This window comes from Camellia sinensis, chromosome 6 (genome assembly GCF_055761805.1).
Source record: "Camellia sinensis isolate YWXY chromosome 6, ASM5576180v1, whole genome shotgun sequence".
NCBI classification, from domain to species: Eukaryota; Viridiplantae; Streptophyta; class Magnoliopsida; order Ericales; family Theaceae; genus Camellia; species Camellia sinensis.
Window position 1 is genome coordinate 161351396 of NC_138966.1, and position 23081 is coordinate 161374476.

The following is a 23081-nucleotide window of genomic DNA, read 5'->3' on the forward strand; positions in this document are numbered from 1 at the left end:
ACGATAGAGGTGGTCGGTGAATAGTAGTAGTCAATCGGTAATGATGAGGTGTAGATCAAAGGTTGTATAACATAGATCGGCAATGGTGAAGTATATATCGGGTGACAGTGGAGATAAAAAATGGTAGAAATTGTTGGTGAACGATTGGGAGATCGAACAAAGAGGTGGTGGTGGCAATGGTGGGTAGACGATGGCGGCAACCGTGTGAGCGGTTGTAGTGACAACCATCAGTAGATGGTGATGTATGGTGGTGGTGTGAAGTTTCAAAAATGGTAGAAAAATGAGAGAGAGAGAGAGGGAGAGAGAGAGAGAGAGAAAGAGTGTTCTCTGCAAAAAATATTACAAAGAATAAAAGAGAAGATATTTAATAAGGGCATTAAAGGCATTTAAGGACTTAGTGGTGCACATAAAAAGTCTTTAGGACCTAATGGGAAATAAGTTGATAAAGTAGGACCGGCTGGTAATATCATTATAGTTTGGCCCAAAATACTTTGGTGATCCTCGGCTTAGCTGTTTTGTAATTCCTTGGCCGAAAATGTCCATCAACAGTTGTTAATGTTTTTTTTTTTGGGTTAAATTATCCAAGAAATATGTATTTTTGTCTTTCCTAGGGGTAAGTACAATAGTGCCGAAGAAGGAGGTTAACCAGCCCAAAATATTCAAGTGAGAGCTGGGAAATGGGTCTCAATGCAAATCGGGTTGAGTTGAGTAGCTTCCAAGTCAATTGAATTTGTCCGAATTAGACTACTAATTGAATTTTTTGGAATACTTTTAATATTGTCACTCCATTCTTGGGATCAAAAGGAATTGGGCGAAGGATAAATTGATTTATTTTAGGAATTTTATTTATTTTGAAAGTTGAATTTGTTTTGGATTGTTGTTCTTACTCATGGTTACATTACATGTCAAAATCAAAGCTCATGTTCCCTTATTATCTAAAAAAAAAGGAAATTGCAATTACGAATAAGAAAGCTTTGATACAAAGCTTTTGAGTCCCTTTATTACTTGTACAAGCCAAGAACTAAATGTATATATACGTGCTAATAATAATAATACCATTTATTCAAGAAGATAACAACATTAAACAACATATGCCCAAGGCTACTAGTATCAGTCAACATTGCCCAAATATATATGTATATATCATGATTCATGGAGTAAGAGTGCTGGATTTGCCAGTTGCAGGAAGGCTGTAAATGTGATTCCACGGATAATCTTTTGAATGCGGTTTATCCACGAGCTCCCTAACAATCTTATCTGTTTGATCCAGAAAAAAATTGCCATATTGGTGATAGCCTTTAAGCAAAAAAGTCTAGGAACACAAAAACTGATCAACGAATCAAATACAACATTCTCACATGTAGAATTTTTTTTGCAACAAAGAGGCTAACAAATCGGTTGAAAAGTCTTTTCGTTTGTTTTACTTTTATTTTAAGATAAATTGCAAATATACCTCCTAAGATGTACATAAAGTGCACATTATTTCCTAGGATTTGAAAAATTACAAATGCCTCATTTTCAGAATTTTTTTATTTAACAGAATTAAAAAAAAGAGAAATTCATAATTAATTTACTATACAATAATAAAATTACTTAAATTATTAATTGAAACATATTTTTAATATTATTAAAAATTGTTAATTGACTTAATAATTTATTAATAAAATGGACGATTTGTTATAAAATTAGAAACCTCAAGGGTGGAATGAAATTTCTAGAATCACATGGAACGATTCACATTTTAATCAAATCTCAAAGGTGTATCTGTAATTTACCCTTTATTTTAAATAGTAGCAGCCTAAGATATTTTTAGACTTATGCTAAATAATTGAATGAGGCTTACTTGACCTTCAAAAAAATACGAATGTTAACCAGTCGGTCCCAATAATTGAATCTATTACCCATTAGGTCCTAAGTTTCTATCTCATGCATCCAGAAGTGCTGTTGTATTTTTTTTTTATCTCGATTTTGCCCCTGCTACCAGCTAGTAAAAATCCATATTTAAATCATCTCAAACATTTTCTAAATCTTTAATTGTTTATAATATTTATTACTCATTAATATTTTCAATTTGTATTAACTTCTCTCTTGATTATTTTTTCAAAACTCTTCTTCTTTCACATCTCTTTCTCTCTTTGTCTCTTTCTCTAGAAAATACCACCATTGTAGCTATGGCCATGGCCATCCACTCGCAACTACTATCATCGTCTGTCACTCACCACCTCCACCTCCACCGGTCACCACCACTACATTCGCCGGCCACTGCCACAACCGTTGTTCACCAACCATGTAACAATCCCGATCCGTAATTAACTACTAATCCATAATTAAGGATGTTAAATAAGTGATTAAAGTAAATTATGTGTTTATTGCGTATTTTGTGTGCTATTAAGCTTTCGATCTATTACTTGTAGAACTATCTCTATGGAATTTTGCTTTGATCTGAAAATTGAAAGTCTTATCGGCATCTGAAACTGAAACTGGCTATATCAATATGTTACTTGGAATTGTAAGAATTATATGACAAATTTTATTAAAAACTGATTCAATTTAATTAATTAAGTTGTATTTGGTTGACCAAATGTTCTAATTATTGTATAATAGCCTCATAACTATATATATGAGCCCTTAAGCTCATTCTTGAGCTCAATTTGCTTCATTTGAGTGCAAAAATTTGAGATTTGCATTTTAGAGAGAGAAATGAAGAGATTGAAGAGGAATTGAATGTTTTGTGTTGAGTTCATCAAGATTGTGTCAGGACAAGTGTGTTTGAAGACTCTAGGTAAGAATTCAACTCCCAATTTATGAATCTAAGTTATCAACATGAAGATTATGTGTTTAGATGTGTAAATTGAGCTTAGAATGAAGAATTGGGTTGTAATTCATACATGCAAGCATACATAAGTGTTAAGTCATCATTTTGATCATGAGCTTCATCATTTGTGTTGAATTTGGAGCATGAGACATACATGCATGTATATTTTACTAATTTTTGAGAGTGAATTCCATGTTCATATAGTCTTAGAAGAAAATTGGGAGAAGGATTTTACATGCATGCATAAACATAAAAAGTTTTGCCATGTTGAGTTAATTTTGAGCATCTAAGTTGCTAACGTAAGTTATTTGGTACATGCATTCTCTCATGTATGGAGCTTTTGAGCTCAATTTTGTTTAAAACCATGGTGTTGGAGAAAAAGGGTTTATAAAACTTATATACATGCAAGTTTGAACTCAATTTTGGTAAATTCATGAGTTTTGAGCAAAAAGAGTTAGTGAAACTCATATGTTTATGTTTTGAAAAAGTTTTCCAGCTTTAAAGACAAGCCATGCATGAGTTTTGCCTTTGAATTTGCATTTTGGAAGCTCAAAACCCTATTTTGAAAACCCAGGATTTTTGCAGGTTGCTCAATCGAACATTTTGAGCATCCAGTAGTTTTATAGTTTATTACAGACCGCTTGAGCAACCACTTGGTGGTGGCTCGAGCAAACCCTTTGTATTTTGTCTGACCGCTCGAATGAAGGAGTTGTGGCTCGAGCGTATTTGTCACCTATTTAGTACTTTTGCAGGCAGAACAATCCGCTTGAGTGACCAAAGGTGCGCTCGAGCGACCAGGCCAAATTCAACATATTTTTGGAAGACATTCAATATTCATATTTTTGTTCCTTTCATTTTCTGAGCATATTTAGGCATGAATTAAGAGTCATTAAAGAGTAATAAGTTAAGAAACATCATACGTAAGTGAATTAGAAAATATCAGACAAATCTAAGATCCGAGAATGTGATTCACGTGTATAAGTTATGAGAATGGACTGAATAAGAAACCAATGTAAAGAAAGCTAAGCCGTAATGGCCAAGTGCATGTGTAATGATAAGCTATGTTTTTATTATGTACTGTGAGTAACGTTATTGTAAAGATATGTTCATATGAATTATGTTCCAAATGTGATGTGATAAGTTATGATTTCTGAAATGATATTTGTTTATGTGAACGAATGTCCTATGTTTGAAATCTATTATGGCATCGATAGATAGTCCCAAGTCATGGGGGATGACATGTTAATGCGGGTCCATGACATATATGTGATTATGAGATCTCATTAGCCACTTCATTGTGGTAATATGTGTTTAATTGGTATCCAGAATCGATTACTCTAGTCGGATGACGATATGAAATGCTCTATTGGATGTACCATTATTATGTTTTGATATGAGAATTGATTCTGCTATGATCTGTTTTTTGAATATGATATGTTCGGAATTCGTTCACTAACCCCTTTACATTAATGTTATTCACTGGACTTTAGCTCACTGTTTGTATATATGTATATGTAGGTGAGCGTGTGCAGGACCAGGCCTAAGGGCTTCTGTCTGACTTACGTTTTGTTAAGCCAATCATTGTGCCTCATGTAGAGGTTGCTGAAGTGTCGTGTGTTATAAGCTCCGGTTGTTTCTGTATATAAGACTTAAAAGTTTTCGTTGGCCGTACTTAAGATGCTATAGTTATGTGTGTGGGTATAACGTGAGATATATTTCTGGATATGTATATGAAGTTTTAAATATTCTGTTTCATATAAGTCTGCACAACTCAATGGACTACGTATATTTCATATATTTGTTTTCTTAGCCCCTAATTATATGCTATTCAGTTCAGAGGCCTTGGGTAATTCAAGCATTACTAGCCGATTGCAACGTTAAACCTATAAGGGCGGGTTTGGGTCATGGCAAACCATCTCCACCGTCACCGATCTATATTTCACAATCTCTCAGCCATTTGACTCGCTCACCTAACATTGTCGTCTTCCTTTCTCTTTACCATTATCGTGGCTCTTCCTTCATCATCCATCATTCATCTGCCATCATCGTCGTTCTTTTTCAATCATCGATCCACCATCTTCAATGTCGAACTTCACCAATGACTTCAAATCTAGTTGTTTTTAATGTCGATCTACCATCTTCGGCGCCAATTTGGTACTTTACATGGTTGCCGATGAGATAGAGACTTTTTCTACAGTGTGTTGGTAAAGATCTACATTTGTGAAACATGTTGAACTAATCTGATGAATTTATCACTTAATTCAGTGATAAATTTATCACTGATTTGTTTAATATGTTGTGAACTGCTGTTGCTGGAATTTTGTTATTAGTACAATGATAAATTTATCACTAATTTTTGTTCATGTTATATTTATCACCTCCCTCTTCCTCACTCTCCGTCTCTCTGTTTATTTCTTTTAAACCAAATCAGCTGTATCAATGATATATTTCTTTGAATCTTGTGTTGATTTGTGACGATAATGAGGAGATTTTTTTTTTTGTAATCTTTTAACAACTAGTGAGAAATTTATCATTGAATGTGTTTATCACTGCTAAATTTATTACTGAATATGTCTTTGAATCTTGTATTAATTTGTGATGATGATAATGAGATTTTCTTTTTGTAATTTTTAACAAACAATCAGTGATAAATTTATCACTGAGTGTAACGCTCGTATCCTTAATCCTTTGGAGAGTGTGTTTAATATCCTTATTTTTTTTTTATCTTGGGAGTCTTTGAAGTTGTTGTCTATTGGTTTTGAAGGAGTACAATCCGATTTAAACTCGTTGGGTTTGTTTGTTTGCATTTGTTCTTGTCAAAAGTTCCTTGGAAACTTAGAAATTTTGCCTTGGGGTCGACACTAGCCTTACTAAGGATCGACCCTTGCATGTTGTCATGTTTCTGGAAGTGTTGCTAGAAAATAGGGTAGACACCAACCTTCCTAAGGGTCGACCCTTACCTGTTGGTGAAGTTTCTGGAGGTGTCGCTGGAAAATAGGGTAGACATCAGTCTGGGGAGGGTCGACCCTCTTATGTTGCAGAATTTCTGTGTTGGTTGCTAGAAAATAGGGTTGACCCCCTTCTATTTAAGGGTCGACCCCCTTGCTTGTACTAGATTGCCTTTTCTACATAAAGGGTCGACTCCTCTGCTTAGAGGGTCGACTCCTGCGTTCTTTTTTTAGATTTTTTGGCTGGTTTGGGCCCTACTTTTTGGGAGTTTTGACTTGTTCCTTTCATTTAACTTTGGGGCTATCATTCTATTATTACCTTGCTACTATAGGCTCCAAGCATATTTTATTTCACTTTTTCTTCTCTTTCCTCTCTCTCAAACCGTGAGTTCTCTTCTCTCTCTATAAACTCAAGTTTTTGGCACTAAGATCCCTAGATATACTCACCTAGAGTGATCTTCTCACCATGGTCCTTTGAGAAAAAGTGTAGATCTCGTCAAGGGCATCCTTTTGGTCCGAAGAGTTCGTGGTTTCGTCGGCATTGATGTTTGGGTCGTCATCTCTTGGCTTCAAGAGGTAGGGGTCTCTAGTTCTCTTTCAATACCCTCGTTTACGGATAAATTTGTGGTACTTTCTTTATATAAACACAAAAGTTCACATTTTTATGCATATTGTGATGAATCATGAGATTGGGGGCTAGGGTTTGAAGAGAGTTGGGTTTATTTGTTGGGTTATGATCTTGGGTCATGATTGTGGGTATAAAAGTAATAGAAGGGTTGGAATAAAATGTGTTTTGTGAAAAGTTTTAATTTCTCTTAAAAACCCTAAGTTGATTCATGATGATAATTAATGGTTTTACCCAAATTGAAAGTAGAATCATGAAATTGAGGTATTGAATTATAAATATACAAGTTTAATTGAATTTTGGAAGTGTTTAAAAATTATGTTAAACATTAGCGAATGAACCCTTATTATGGACATTGTAAATCATGCTATAATGTGAAATGAAGATTGGGGAAAATGATTTATTAATGATATGGGTGACATGAGCCTTGGGGTGAAATGATGAAATGAAAGTTTAAGAGTTCACCTTGAATTATGTTGAATTGTGTTGAGTTATGTAGAATTGTGTTGATTATGTTGAAGTGAGTTGACTATGTTGAATTGTGTTGAATTATGGTGAGTTGTGTTGAATTGTGTTGTGTTGGGTTGTGTTGCGTTTGAGTTGTGTTATGTTGTGTTGGGTTGTGTTGAGTTTGGGTTGAGTTGTGTTGGGTGTGTGGAGTTTGGTTTGAGTTGTGTTGGGTGGTGTTGTGTTGGTACCCGAGTAGGGAGTTGAAAAATGGTTTTTCGGTGCCCACGACCGTCCGTATCATAGTCAGTAAATGTGGGGGATTGTTTTAAAAATTAAAAAATGGTTTTTCGGTGTCCACAACCGTCCGTATAATAGCCGGTAAATGTGAGGGTGGTTTGAATTCAAGGTGCCCCATTGCCTTGTCTAGGCTTATCGCTGGATGAATGTGGGAAAAATATTTTTGGGTGTCCACACAGTCCTGCCGTATTATAGCCGACGAAAGTGGAAAAATATTTTTGGATGTCCACACAATCCTGCCGTATTGTAGCTGTGCGAAAGTGGAAAAACAGATGGTTTTCGAAAATGTTTTGGGTGCCCACGTCCTGCCGTATGATAGCTTGCAAATGTGGGAGATGGTTTTGAAAAGGTTGAAAACGGTTTTCGAAAAAGACATGGTTTTTGAGAAAATGATTTTTAGGAGTTCACTTCCTACCGTCTAATAGTTGGCAAAAGGTGGAATGTGCTATGAATTGGGTGCCCGCTATCCCGCCGTATCAAGTCGACAAAAGGTGGAATGTGTTGTGACGTGTATTGAGGTCGGTGATGGTATATGTGACTTGTGATGAACTTGTGAAATTACCATTTGATGTGTAAATTGGTATGGAATGGAAATACTTATAGAAATAATTTGAAAAGAATGGATAATGAAATGGTAATTGGATAAGGGATTGGTGATAAAGAACTCACCGGGTTGTTCGTATCTATAAGGAAATATTAAGAGTTTTGCTTTGTGATTAATTGAGAAATTGAATTAAAAAGGGTTTATTATCCTTGTGATGTATTGAGTTATAACTGACAATGCAAATGTGAATGTAATGTAAATGTTCTTGGATTTCTACGTTAAAGAGTTATAACAATAAAGGATTAACAGGTGGGAATGGAGTGTATGAGGGTTGTTTAGAGTATTAAGGGAACATGAACGTGAGGTTTGGAGTTATAATAAATGTAACTAGCAAAAAGGGAGAATGAGGATAAAAAGGAGGAATGTTAAGATGGAAATTTAATAAGGAATATTTTGGAATGGGTTAATAAATATAAAATGATGTGGTTCCTTAAACATTTTTGTTTCCAAAAAGGATTTTTGGTTTTCTGATAAAAAGGATGGTTTTTGATGGTTAGGGTTTTCCTTAAATTGTTTAAATAAATTTTGAGAAAAGATACTCTACGTATGATATTTTGAAATTACAAAACGTCACCTACTATATGGTATCACCCTGCATGCATGATCATTTATATCTATAGGATGGTTATTGTTTCAGAACTATGAGATTCCTACTGGGTAATTGTGCTCACCCCTTGTTGCTTCATTTGTTTTTACAGGAAGGGAATTCGGGTTGATTGGTTGAAGGATTAGGAAGTTCATGTATATATTGTGTGTAATCTCTTTGTACCTTGATGATTGTAATTATTTAATTGTAACTCCGTAGCGGGAGCTTGGCATGTATTATTATTTTTGTTGTACTCATCATGAGAGAGAATATGTACTATTGTGTTACTATTACACGAATCCGGATCCTCCGTCGCCCTTTCCTGCGGCCAAACCTTGTCGCCCTCCAAAACGACGTCGTTTTGGAGGATTTTTTTTTCTTCTCTCTCTTCTCACTGATATCTCTCTCTCTCTCCTCATTACAATCATCGACCCAAAAAAAAAAAAACGCAGCAGATTTGTTTGCCTTGAGGCTCTGTTCTGTAAATTTGATTATAAAAAAAACGCACCAGATTTGTAATTTGCAGAACAAATTTACAATCATCGACCCAACTTCAAGCAAACCCTCAATTTCATTCAGAGTTCTGCAAATTTGTTTTTTATTTTTTGAAACAAACAAAGTGGGTTTGCTTGAAGTTGTTGTCAAGCCTTTGATTTAGAGTTCTTCAGCTTCCATGGCTCTTCTTCCCCCCCTTTGTTTTTTTTTTTTTTTTTTTTTTTTTTGGTTCAGATTTGAAATCTGATTTTTTTTTTTACAAATTTACTCACAGATCTGTATTGAAAATAGAGCCCTGCTGGAGACCCCCAGCAGGGAATGACCCCCAGCACCCCCACCTCCACGTGGGGGGCTGGCAATGGCCAAAAACTTAAAAAAAAAAAAAAAAAAAAAAAATTATTTTTTTTGGACCAATCAGTGAGGACCCCCAGTACCCCCACTGGGGGTCTCAAGCTTTATTGATTGAAAATACCAGGAAAAAAAAGAAAGAAAAAAACGAAGGAGAGGGAGAGAAAGAAAGCTAAGAACAGAGCCTACCCAAAATTTGACTTTGCCTTGAGGCTTTCATACCCAAAATAATCATTTGTGACTTCGAGGGTTCTACAGGCATTGCTTCAGAAGTTTAAAAATAAGGAAAGAAAGAAAAGATTTGATTATTGAATTGGGTTGGGTTGCTTTTGACCAGAACCTTTTTCATTTTTTGACGGTTTGATCCCTTTACTTTTTTCATTTCTTGACTTGATCAATCTAATTGTACAATTCATGAACTGATCGAGCGAGGCGGAGATTGAGGAATAAGAGGAGTTTCGTTTTTTTTTTTTTTTTTGTTCAGATTTGAAATATGATTTTTTTTACAGATTTACTCACAGATCTGTATTGAAAATATCAATTTAAAAAAAAAAAAACGGAACTGAAATGTTGAGGGGAATAATCAATGAAGTGTTTTGAGGGAGAAAGAGAGAGAGTTATCAGTGAGAAGAAGAAAAAGTTTTTGGTTTAGATGTTCAGTGTTTGATTCATGAATTTTTTTTTTTTTTTTGAAACACACATAGTTCTGCAAATATTGGGTTTGATTTTTTCCTGGTTCTGCAAATATTGGGTTTGATTTTTTTCCTAGTTGTGGGTTTTGTAATGTTATCTTTGGGTGTTGACTATTTGGATTTGGATCTAAATCTAAGAGGTTGCTGACAATGAGAGAGTGAAATATATATATATATATGTATTATACATATGTATCTGCCATTGTTGAATATTTGGATTTGTGTGTGTGTGTGTGTGTGTGTGTGAGAGAGAGAGAGAGAGAGAGAGAGAGAGAGAGAGAGAGAGCAGAGGAAGACAAACTTCATTTGAGGGAGACGTGGGGTTGTTGTTTCTGAGTTTGATTTTGGTCCCCCTCTCCTTCCCCTCTCTCTTCTTCATCACAGTGAGAAGAAGAAATCACAGTGTGAAAAAAAAAAAAAAAAATCCTCCAAAACGACGTCGTTTTGGAGGGCGACAGGGTTTGGCCGAAGGAAAGGGCGATGGAGGATCCGGATTCCTATTACACAATGGTAATAGATATTAAAAAAAAAATGGACCTAAATTTCAGGCTCTTGGTAATGTTTTCGAGTAATTAAAATTTGAGGCGTGACACTGAGTATGTCTTTGAATCTTATGTTGATTTGTGATTATGAAAACAAGATTTTTTTTTTTAATTTTTAACAAACAGATAGTGATAAATTTATTATTGAATGTGCCAATCATAAACTTTTTTTACTGGATTTTTCTTTGAATCTTTGTGTTAATCTGCAACTATGAAGAATTATTTTTTAGTAAGGACTCCTTATCCCCTTCTTTCATTTTCTTCATCCTTATTCTTCTTTTTTTCTCTTGTCGCCAACATGGCAGTATTGACATGGTGGAAATGAAAAATGGCTAAAAAAAATATTGTCAAAGGTCGAAGTGGTATTCAGTGGTCGGTTATGAGAGAGAGAGAGAGAGAGAGAGAGAGAGAGAGAGAGAGAGAGAGAGAGAGAGAGAGAGAGAGAGAGAGAGAGAGAGAGTGGTTGAGTGATTTTTGCATGTAGGCTGAATGCCAAGGATAAAATGGGAAGATGTGCTAAATTATTTTGGGTTAGGACCTCATGAGAATTATATCAATTGAAAAGTCTTTTCATTTGTTTTACTTTTATTTTAAGATAAATTACAAATACACCCCCTAAGATTTACTTAAAGTACATATTGTTTCCTGTGATTTAGAAAATTACAAATACCTTCTTATTAGAATTTTTTATTTAATAGAATTAACGAAAAAATAAAATTCATAATTGCTCTCTTATACAATAATAAAATTACTTAAATTATTAATTGAAACATATTTTTAATATCATGTTAATTAACTTGATGATTTATTAATAAAATGAACAATTTGTTATAAAATTAGAAACCTCAGAAATGGAATGAAATTTCCAGAATCACATGGGACAATTCATATTTTAATCAAATCTTAGAGATATATTTATAATTTACCCTTTATTTTAAATAATAGCAGCCTAAGATATTTTTAGACCTTATGCTAAATAATTGAATGAGGCCTACTCGTCCTTCAAAAAATTAAGACTTTTGGTAATAAGAATTTTTTAAGTGGGCCTTAAGCGATTAGTTAAATGACCTAATGGTTGAATTATCTCGGATTTTAAAGATCTAGAAAATACAAGAAAATTGTTTAGTGAAGTGTTTTTAGAAATTATTTTCTAATTTGTTTAAAACAATTCACTTTTTAGAAAATACCAAACAAGTGTTTTCAAAATTTGAAATTATTTTTGCATAAGATTTAAAATGATTGGTGTTTTAGAATTTTCTTTTTAAAACATGAAGAAAGAAATAAAATAAAATAACAAAACATGCCATCACTAACAAAAAATAGTTTCTTCAAACATGCGATTTTGAAAAAAATTATTAGACTTATTCTCAAAAGTCGGATTCACAAAAAAGTGAGACGAAGTTCACACTTGTCTTTATGTTTAAAGGGAAGAGATCCTCCACCTCAAGTACCATAAAATTATAAAGCTAGGAATCAAAATTTGTATTAAAAAATTTACTCAAAATAACAGTGTGTTTTAAATTCAATCTCGTATAGTAAGATCTACATGTAGAATGAATCTAAATTACATAATAATTTTTTTGAGTAAATTTCTAGACATGAATTTTGGATACCTGGTTGCACTTGTCAAATATTCAATAGACAAATCATGCAAAAATCTCAAGAAACTAAAATCTCTAAACATAATCATATGACGGTAGTATATTAAGATAAAATTTGAGAATCAAAAAATATATGTGAGGCAAACTTACTTGTGGCAGAAGTGGTGGATGTTCAAGCCATATTTGATTTTTAGGATACAGAAAAAGGCTTTTAGGATTTCTCATTTATATAAAAATGAAGTCTACTTTTATGTAGCATTATTGGTGTAGTTTAGTCAATTTATTTATTTATTTATTAAAATTTTAATTATAGGGTAGGTGTGGTGTGCCTTGGTCCACAAGCTATTCGGTGTCAAAATCTAGAGGCAAAATGTAACAAGACGTCATTTTTGAATTAACATCTCGTTTGAGAATAAATTATTTTATTAATTTTTGATTTTTTAATTAAAATATGTGATAAAAAAAATTAATATATTTGAGATAATTTTTTAATTTTTTACGAAAAAATATGTAAAAAATAAAAAGAAAAGAGAATAATTTTTTTAAAATAATTTGTTGACTTTTTAGCTGTTTTAATAATTTTTTGAGTTTCAAACTAAAAAGTGATGTTCCCAATTGGTGAGAGATAAGCTCATGCACAAGCTCTGGTACTAGAAGTACTTATATGATTAGGAAAGTAGGGTTTCTGAATTATTTTAATTTTATTAATTTTGTTGTAAATATTTTTAATTTAAATCAAATTGGCCTTATTCTAGACACCCATATTACTAAGGCCCTGTTTGGCAAATGTATTTTTGATTTTTTTGGATTAAAATCTAGAAAAAGATAAAATAGGTTAAAATAACTAATAAAACAAAATGTCACATCAAATTCATAATTATTTTATTTTTTTCTCACAAATATCACATCTAACTAAAAAAAAAATTCAACTATCTTCCCAAGTACAAAAATTTTAACTTATTAAAATAACCAAAAACTAAAATAGCATACTAAGGTGTCGTTTGGGAAGAGCTCATTTGGGCTCTTTTGGATCTTTGAGCCACAAAAGACAGAATAGGCTATTTGAGCCACAACAGAAAAAACATCACATCCAATCCATAGTCATTATACTCTTTTCTCACAAAAAAAGTCAAAAAAAAACAAAAAGTCAAAAAGTCCTTCCCAAACCAAGTTTTTGAACCCAGGTTCAAATAGCCAAAAAAGCAAAAAAGCCAACCCACTTCCCAAAACGGAGGCTAAGCCTTCGTTTGACAATGACTTTTTTAGTTAGCTTTTTGATTTTTTTGACTTTTTTAGCTTGGGACTTTTTTGTTTGTTTGGTATTTTTGATTGGATTTTTTGGCTTTTTAGCTTTGGAATAGTGGATTTTTTTTTGTCTTTTTGTAATTTTTTAACTTTTTTTTTTGTCCTTTTGTGATTTTTTAACCTAACACAAAAACCAAACAACTCCTAAAATAGTCCACCTCCCAAACGGGTCCTAATTCGACACTCGCGCGCGCGCGCGCGTGTGTGAGACTTCTGTTCACAATGTATAATTTTATCACTTTACCAAGAGGAAACACTCTTAGGCTATGCTTTGTATTCTTCATCATCGTTAAGGACTTGAAGTGATAAAATTGAAAATTTTGATGATTAAATTGATACAGACGCATAATTTAGTGACTATAGGTATATTTTATTATAATTTTGTTAATAATTTCAATAGCCACTTTAGTCTTTTATTTTTTAATTGTAACAATTAAATTCTCAAACTTTAGTTATTCTTTTAATATAATTCTTTCATCACTCATCATTTAAAATAATTGATAGAAAGTGCTTCACAGGATGGGCATGTGAACAGATTTTAAGAGCATTAAAGAGAGGAAAAAAAAAAAGCGATTTACAAAAATTATATTTAAATTATACATTGGATTTTTAAGGACGATACAATTGAATGTTTTGTAATAATTCAAAGAAGAAAAAAATCTAAACCAAAAGTTATTGCATTTTAATGTTTTGTAATAATTTGAAAGCAAATACGTTTTACGCCTAAATTATTTGATAGTCCAGGACATCACCTGCCAATATGTCTTGCCAATCACCAAACAATATCATCTTATTTCTCCATCATTTCCCATCACCAAGCACCATGCCCCTATTGTTTCCTATGCCTCAATACAAAATTGCTTGTTCCTCCCCTCTACTAATGTCAACACGACTTCAAGAATTAGTAGGAATTATTCTATGGGTCAGGACGAGGCCTTATGCCCATCCAATAATATCATCAAATTTTTCTATTATTTTATTATTTCTAGAATCATGTAATTCATTAGTTTTCTATTATTGGTTGGATATATCACCAACTTGAAATTTCTAAAATATATGATAACTCCTCGTTAGTGTAGGGTACTCTTATTCGTGAATTTTTTTAAAATAAATTTCTATTATTAAGATCTATGTCAGAAATCCTCTAAAACTAAAAACTTATTTTTAAAGTTGAATTTATTTACGTAGTTTTTTTTTTTGGGCAAATTACACCGGTGGTCTCTATATTTTATCTCTTGCGTCTTTTTGTTTCCTACACTTTCAATTGACTCGATTTTGACCCTTAATTTTAAATTTTGCATCATTTTGGTCCAATTGATAATATCATTAGTGTATTTTAAGAAAAATTATTACTAAATTAGTTGAGGTTAGTATATTGAGTTTGATAAGTTTATAACATGCCCTTAAAAATACGGCACATGATACTTATGTTCATATTTTTCATAAAAAAAATGCTAAGCGGTGGAACCAATTGGATCAAATTAAGACAAAATTATAAATTTAAGGTCAAAATTGAGCCAATTGAAATTGTAGGGAATAAAATGGCGCACAGATCAATACACAAGGACTACCGTCGTAATTTTTCATTTCTTTTTTATTCCTAGAAATGATAAAAGAAAATGAAAAGTTAAAAAAAAAAAAAAAAAAATCCTGCATCATTTCATTCTTAGTTAAAAATAATTTTAAAACTAAAATTTAGCATATATAGATATGCTCTGTGATAATCAAGGAGACAAGGAAAAGATAAAAGTACTATCTAAAATTAAGAATTTCTCCCACCATTTACTTTATATTTTATTATTATATTGTTACAAATATTTTCCATAAAACCAAACAGGGAAAGGAAACACAAAACCTAGCCCAAAGGATGGGGACAAACAAATTAAAAACAAGAGCCTTGGAAACCCTTGAGTTGAATTTTATTCATAATAATAACCCATCATGATTTACAAAGTACCATCTTACAATTATTTGAAAAGAGTAGTAGTGAACCACAAAGGGCTCAATACCACACCAAACAGTAAGATTAGGATGAAGAATCATCATCTTCAATTGTGAATATAACCGTGGCCCCAGGGATTATCAACATTATTGGTTTGTTTGAACTCCCTATCCATCTTACCTGTTTCCAACAACAACCATTGCCATCCAAATTCCCATGTTAGGACTTTGCAAAAAAAAATTGTCAAAAATTTTATTCTAGACTCTATTTTTTATATTTATATAAGCGACACTCAATTTTTTCAAGTGACATAAAAGTTTACAATACGCCATATCAGAAAATGAATAAAAATATAATAAATAAACATTGGCAAACTCCTGCCGAATCATGCTACTGATTTTTTGAGTTTCTAAAACACCACTCAAGTTAAAGAGTGATGGGAACTCTTCCTGCACTATTTTTCAAAAAATGCTGGGAAGACTTTTGCTGCAACCCATATTTTTTTTCACTTTTTTGAGGATTTAAAAAAAAAAAAAAGAAGAGGAAAATTACTTTTTCGTGATATTTTCAAATTTTAATTATAAAATGATGAAAAATATATAATATTACATATTAATATTTATAAAGAATCATTAATTTGAAAAATTTTTCTGCTAACTATTGACAAACAATTTCCCCTTTAAAAAATGATGCCGAAACCTTTTTACAAATCTTTTGTATTTCTTGATGTTATAAAAAGTTGCACATCAAATATTCAACTCCTATACCATTAACTAGCTGGAAAAATAAATAAATAAATAAAACACAAAAGGGTCTGGCCTGCTTTGGGTACCTCCAAGATCTTAGATTCGAAACCTTCTACGTACAAATATTTTTTAAGCCTAGTCCATAGGAGAATATATTCTAACTTTAATTGGGCCTCCACTAGTAGATGGTAGAATTGGCCTTCCAAATTAATCGGTCAAGTATGATGAATACTGAGTTATTAAAAAAATTATTTAAAAAAACTTATAAAAAAATAGAAGAGAAAAGAAAAGAAGATAGAAGAAATTAACAAATTATTTTATAAAAATAATTTGTAAATGAATTTGAGATCCAAACCTAACATTTAAGATTCATGGACCATGTCAAATTTACCTGTGACACGAGTGGTGGAATGCTCAAGTAATTCCCTTGCAGCCACTTGAAAAGCTAAAAAAATGATAAAAATCAAGAGAACATTACAAAAAACAACCAACTTCCTCAAATTCATTTTTGTTTTTCAATGATTCAGAATGGGTGTTTAAACCCCCAGTTTATATAACCCCCAACCCAAGTGTAGTTGCCTTTCGTTTTCAGTCAATTTAACGCGTTTCACAGCAAAGAAAATCAAAATTTTCAACTTATAATATGCGTTTGGGCCACAAGCAAGCCAACTGGTCATGTGTGGACGTGGACTTGGACTTATCAGTGCAGAAAAAAGTCCAAAAAACAAATTAATTCCTTCATTTTTGAATTCAGGACAACTACCACTTGGAGCTGAATTTCAATATTGGAAGAAAGAAGAAGAAGACGATAAGATGTTTCAAGGCCTGTTAGGCCCATTTTAATTTGTAACATTTACATTGATCGATTATGTCGTAAGATTATTACATTCTAAAATTTTCAATGATCTAATAATTATAAATATTTTAAGATAGGAGACGGAGAGCCTTGAGAATACTTGATCACTTGTCACTATCAATTTCATAATTAACCACTTCAAAAATATCATTTGAAGACTTTGGATTTTCGCCTTTAAAGTAAATTATGTTTTCTAAAAATAACTCTGATTTCAAACTAAAATAGAGAAAGTAGTTCAATTTGAAGGGGAATGATAGAGATTAGTGTGGATCCACCAACTTTATTATTGGGTAATCAGAAGTAATTTAAAATAATCATAATTTTTTATAGAAATTCAAAATGATCTTTACCGGATACAAATGAAAATTGTCACACAACTATCACTTTTTGAAGTGTTGCCATTAAAACACAATTTTCCCTTAATTAATTCCTTGATTAAATTTTTTTATAAAATGAAATAAAAAATTAAAAAAGTGAAAAAAAATCTCCTTGATTAAAGACCATTTGCAGACTTGATTTTAATAGATCTATAAATTTATTCCTTTATTATCCAAAATTTTATTGAAAAATAATTCCTCTCAAAGCATAAGATAAAAAGTAAATAATCAACATAGTTCAAACATACAATTATCACATATTACAAAATTACACATTTTTAATTAATTAAATTTAAAATATACTGTGCCCAAGCTTGATTGTTCTTGCTCAGCACACAATGATCACCAACCTTTTTTTCAAGCACTTGAGATGCAGCATTCATGATAGGTCGCGATTGCAGATCAACACAAGCACCACAGCGCTGGCTTCACAATGGAATTCAGTCATCTTCAATTTTTTGACCAGAATGAGGCAAAAGACCACAATCTAACACATCTTCAAGTTCTAACACATCTTTGATCAACCGATGATTTTAGGCTTGAAATAAGTTCTCCTAGATGTGATCAAGTGCCAATACTCCAAAACTATACACATCACATTTTTCTATCACTGTCATTGTGTATGCCAATTCTGAAGTAAAAAAACCCCAAATAAAATGGTTAGATTTCACTAATAAAAGGAACCAATATCATTTTTATGAATTTATTAAAATTACCTAGTGTGTTATACCCATATATGCCTACAAATACGTTTTATGTGTCATGAGGAAAAATTATTTGGCGGTCCAGCGCACCACTTGCCAATGCCTCTCATCAATCGCCAAACACCATACTCTTGTGGTTCCTATGATCCAACACACAACATGCCGTTGTGGTTCCTTATAACCCAATACAAAATTGTGGGACGACTTCAAGAGTTAATAGAAATTATTCTATAGGTTAGGATGATCACGTGGTCGTGTGTCCATCTAATAATATAGTCTTATTTCTCTATTATATCCCCTCAGAAATGATACATACCTCATTTTTTTTTTACCTTCACAATCCTTACAAATACATGTCAGCCAGAGATAGGAGGGAAAAAAAAAAAAAGTTTGTCAACGATAATACATTGGGGGTGGTGGTGGTTTCCCAAAAAGGGGGTCCCAACCTTTTTCCTATTTCCCCTCACCTTTCACTAAACACCATGCCCATGTTGTTCTTTATGACTTACCACAAAATTGTGGACCCCACTCCTTCTCTACTAATGACAACATCGCATTAAGAGTTAGTAGGAATTATTCTATGAGTCAGGACGATCACGTGGCTGTGTGTCCATTCAATAATATCGTGTCATTTTTTCATTATTTTCTTATTTGTGAGGCCATGTAGGCTCTTGTTATTAGTTAAGTATACCGTTAATATGAAATTCCTAGTGGAAGGAGCTCTTATTGGTGTATTTTTCAAAATAAATTTCTATTATTAAGATCAATGTGGGAAAACCCCTAAAACTAGAAACCTCTTTTTAAAGGTGAATTTATTTACTTAGTTTCTTTTTTATTCTTATAAATGAAACAAGATAAGGAAAAGGAAAAATAATTAAATAAAAAAATTTCCTTCACCATTTCAATCAATCTTAAATAATTTTAAAAACTAAAATTCAGCATTTAAATATGCTCAATAATAATCAAGGAGACAAGAAAAAGATAAAAGTATCATCTAAAATTAAGAATTTGTCCCACCATTTACTTTATATTTTATTATTATATTGTTACAAATTTTCCGTGAAACCAAACAGGGAAAGGAAATACAAAACCTAACCCAAAGGATAGGGACGAACAAATGAAAAACAAGAGCCCTGGAAACCCTTTAGTTCAATTTTATTCATAATAATAGCCCATCATGGTTTTACAAAATACCATCTTACAATTATATGAAAAGAGTAGTAGTGAACCACAAAGGGCTCAATACAATACCACACCAAGCAACAAGATTAGGGTGAAGAAACATCATCATATCAATTGTGAATATAACCGTGGCCCCAGGGATCATCAGAATTATTGGTTTCTTTGCACTGGCTTTGGTTGGAAGATTTAGGAATGTGAAATGGGAATAAAATATACCTACATTTCACTTAATTTCACGCACATTTTTCTTTTTCCTTTTTAAATCGCTTCTAAAATCCTCCAATCAAACACAACATTAAGCTCCCTATCCATCTTACCTGTTTCCAACAACAACCATTACCATCCAAATTCCCATGTTAGGACCGTGCAACAAAATTTGTTAAATAAATAAACATAATAAATAAACATTGGCAAACTTTTTCTGGCACCTGAATCTTGCTACTGATTTTTTTTTTCTTTTTTTTTTTAGTTTCTAAAATGCCAAGAATTTTTACTCAATTCAAAGACTGATGGGAAGTCTTCTTGCAGCAGTTTTTAGAAAATAATAATATTATAAACTCGAACTTAAATTCAGAAATTATTCATAATTATCATTTTATGATACAGATTATTTTACACAAGATCGTACACTACACAAATTTAATTTCAACCACATATTTACATTCAAAGTAAATTTACAATAATTAAAATGGGGTTCATAGACTTATTATTTAAAAAATGTTGGGAAGACTTTGCTGCCAACCATTTTTCACTTTTCCAAGGATTTAAAAAATGATGCAGAAACCTTTCTATATATTTGTATTTGTTGATGTTATAAAAAGTTGCAAATCAACTACTCAACACCAAATACCATTAACTAGTTGGAAAAATAAAAATAAAAAATCCAAGGGGTTGGCCTGGCTTCGGATGTACTCATTCAATGTTTCACATTCGAAATCTTTTTAAGTTTGAATAATTTTTTAAGGCCAATTTATACGGGACTTTATCTCGATTTTAATTGGATCTCTACTAATAAACAGTAGGATTGATCCCAAATTAATCGGTCCACCGAGCCAAGTTATCAAAAAAATTAGCTGATTTAAAAAAAAAAATCAAAAGAGAAAAAAAAGAGAGAAGAATTTAACAAATTATTTTATAAAAATAGTTTGTAAGTAAATTTAAGATCCAAACATAACAGATAAGATTCATAAACAAGTTAATTTTAGAAAGGAAAATGTTTCGTAACTCGAAACATTTGTCCCGAATGGCTCGATTTCGAAGCAGAGGGGAAGAGAGAAGCAGAGGGAGAGGGAGAGAAAGAGAGAAGCAGAGAGAGAGAGAGAAGACGATCGTCGCCCAGCCACCGATCGTCGCCCCGCCCAGCCGCCGATCCGCCGATCGTCGCCCAGCCCACCCTGCCGCAGCCTCCGACCGCCGTCACCCCTCCTCCGCCTCCTCCTCTCCCGAATATTATGCCCCCTCCAGTCCTCCTCCTCCTCCTCCTCCTCCTCCTTTCCTCCTTCTTCTTCCTGGTCTTCATTCTTCTTCTGCAAAAAAAAAAAAAAAAATATCGAGCCATTCGGGCTCCCCTTTAGAAAAAACTATCACTAGATCCTAACAGTTTGACTTAATTGCCATCAAGCTCTATTGAAAATAAATTCTAGTAAAATCATCGCTAAACATAATTTTTTGTGGTGATTTTTTTGCATATGTCACTGAAAATTGACAATTGATGATTTTTTTTTTTCACGATTTTTGTAAATTGTTTCTAAAACTAACAATTAGTGATTTTTTTTGTGGCAATTTTTTCAAACTGTTGTTGGAAGTTAAAAATTAGCGACTTTTTTGTGACACTTTTTTCAAACTGTCGCTAAAACTTATAATTAGTGACAATTTTCAAACTGTCTCTAAAAATTAACAATTAGTGGCATTTTTTAATAGTATTTCATAAAAAATATCATTAATTATCACAGGACCTATAGGACAATAAATTTACTTATTAAGACCTGCACGTAAGTTTCCTTAAATTTACCTGTGACACAAGTGGTGGAATGCTCAAGCAATTCCCTTCCAGCCACTTGAAAAGCTAAGGGCCTGTTTGGTAATGCTTACGTTTTCAATTTATATTTACAAAAATTTTATAAACTGGTTTTTGTTTATTTTTAGAAAAAAATAAACTACAAACGCGTTTGGTTTAGACAAAATGTTTAAAATATAAAAAAGAGTAAGAAATGACAAGTGGTGGCGGGTGGTGGGTGGAGACGAGTGGTGACGGCGGAAGACGGTGGTGGAAAATGATAGCGGGTGGTGGTGGCGGAAGACGATGGTGGAAAATGGTAGCGAGTGGGTGGTGGTGGTGGTGGGTGGGTGGGTGGGTGGGTGATGGTGGCGGGTGGTAGGTTGGTGGCGGATGGCGGGTGGTGGCAGGTGGGTGGTGGCGCCGGGTAGGTGGCGGGTGGTGGTGGTGGGTCGGTGGGTGACGGTAGCGGATGGTGGGTGGTAGCGAGTGGGTGGTGATGGCAAGTGGGTGGCGGATGGAGGGTGGTGGTGGGTGGATGGGTGACGGTGGGGGGTGGTGGGTGGTAGCGAGTGAGTGGTGGTGGTGGTGGTGGCGGCGGGTGGTGGGTGGTGGTGGATGGTAGCGAGTGAGTGGTGGTGGTGGTGGTGGCGGCGGGTGGTGGGTGGTGGTTGGTGGTGGCAGGTGGGTAACGGATGACCGGTGATGGTAGGTGGTGGCGGGTGGGTGGTGGTGGTGGTGGTGGTAGGTGGGCGGGTGGTGGGTGGTAGTAAGTGGGTGGTGGTGGTGGTGGTGGCGGCGGCGGGTGGTGGGTGGTGGTGGTGGTAGGTGGGTGGTGGGTAGTAGATGGTGGTGGTAGGTGGGTGGTGAGTGGTGGTGGCAGGTAGGTGGCGGGTGGTGGTGGCGGGCGGCGGATGGTAGTGGCAGGTGGTGGGTGGTGGCGGGTGAGTGGCAGGTAGGAGGTGGGTGGTGGTGGTGACGAGTGGGTGGTGAGTGGTGGTGGCAGGTAGTAGTAGGGGATGAGTGGTGGTGGCGGAAGACAGTGGTGGAAAATGGTGACGGGTGGTGGCTAGTGTTGGGTGGTAAAAAAAAAAAACTCAAAACTCAAAACGTAAACTCATTTTTTGAATTTACATTTTTTGGCCAAATTTTATAAACTGAGACCATTGATTTGTAAATCAAAAATTTACCAAATAAGTTTTTATTTGAGTTTTTAAAATTTTTATAAATATAAACTGAAAACTGAAAATGTATGTTACCAAACGACACCTAAAAAAATGATAAAAATCAAGAGAACATTACAAAAAACGACCAACTTCCTCAAATCCATTTTATTTTTTAATTGATTTAGAATGGTGCTTAACCCCCCAATTTAGAACCCCCGAGGGTGTGCTTGATTGGGGGATAAGGGGGGATATTATTTACTGTGCGGATTGTAATCCAGGGCAAGCATCCAATCCGATGTTTGTTTTTTTTTTAGTCCGCCGGACATGGAGTCCGGCCGGAACCCTTATCCCCCATATGGGGGATTATACTATCCTAGGGTGGGGGGTGTGGGACAATTTGGGGGGGATTATTTACTGTTGGTATTAGATAGTGAAATGACCATTTTGACCCTCTACAATTTAATTATGTATTATATTTAGTAAAATTTACTCTCTCCGTCCCAAAATATTAGTCCCTTATTCCATTTTTCATTGTCCGAAAATATTAGTCCCTCTTTATAAATCAAGTACAAAAATAATGTAAATTTTCTATTTTGCCCTTCTTTTAAATTAATAAACAATTTAAAAAGTACAATTATGACATTGATATTCCCAAAAACTGTACTATCAAAAGGGTAATTTTGGAAAATCAACTTTTTTCAAATGCAATAAGTGTACTGTCAAAAAAAGTTGGATTCCCCAAAAGGGACCAATATTTTGGGACGGAGGGAGTAATAAAATTTAAATGTCTCAATTTAAAAATAA

At 33.6% G+C, this 23081-nt stretch overlaps 1 long non-coding RNA gene across 1 annotated transcript; it reads right to left on the minus strand.

Moving 5' to 3' along the window:
- Positions 1 to 15065: 15065 nt before the first annotated feature.
- Positions 15066 to 16835, minus strand: LOC114281752 (uncharacterized). Its single transcript, XR_003635999.2, has 2 exons — positions 16388 to 16835; positions 15066 to 15430 (listed from the first exon to the last, which is right to left on the minus strand). It is a non-coding gene; the product is annotated as an uncharacterized LOC114281752 (long non-coding RNA).
- Positions 16836 to 23081: the final 6246 nt, after the last annotated feature.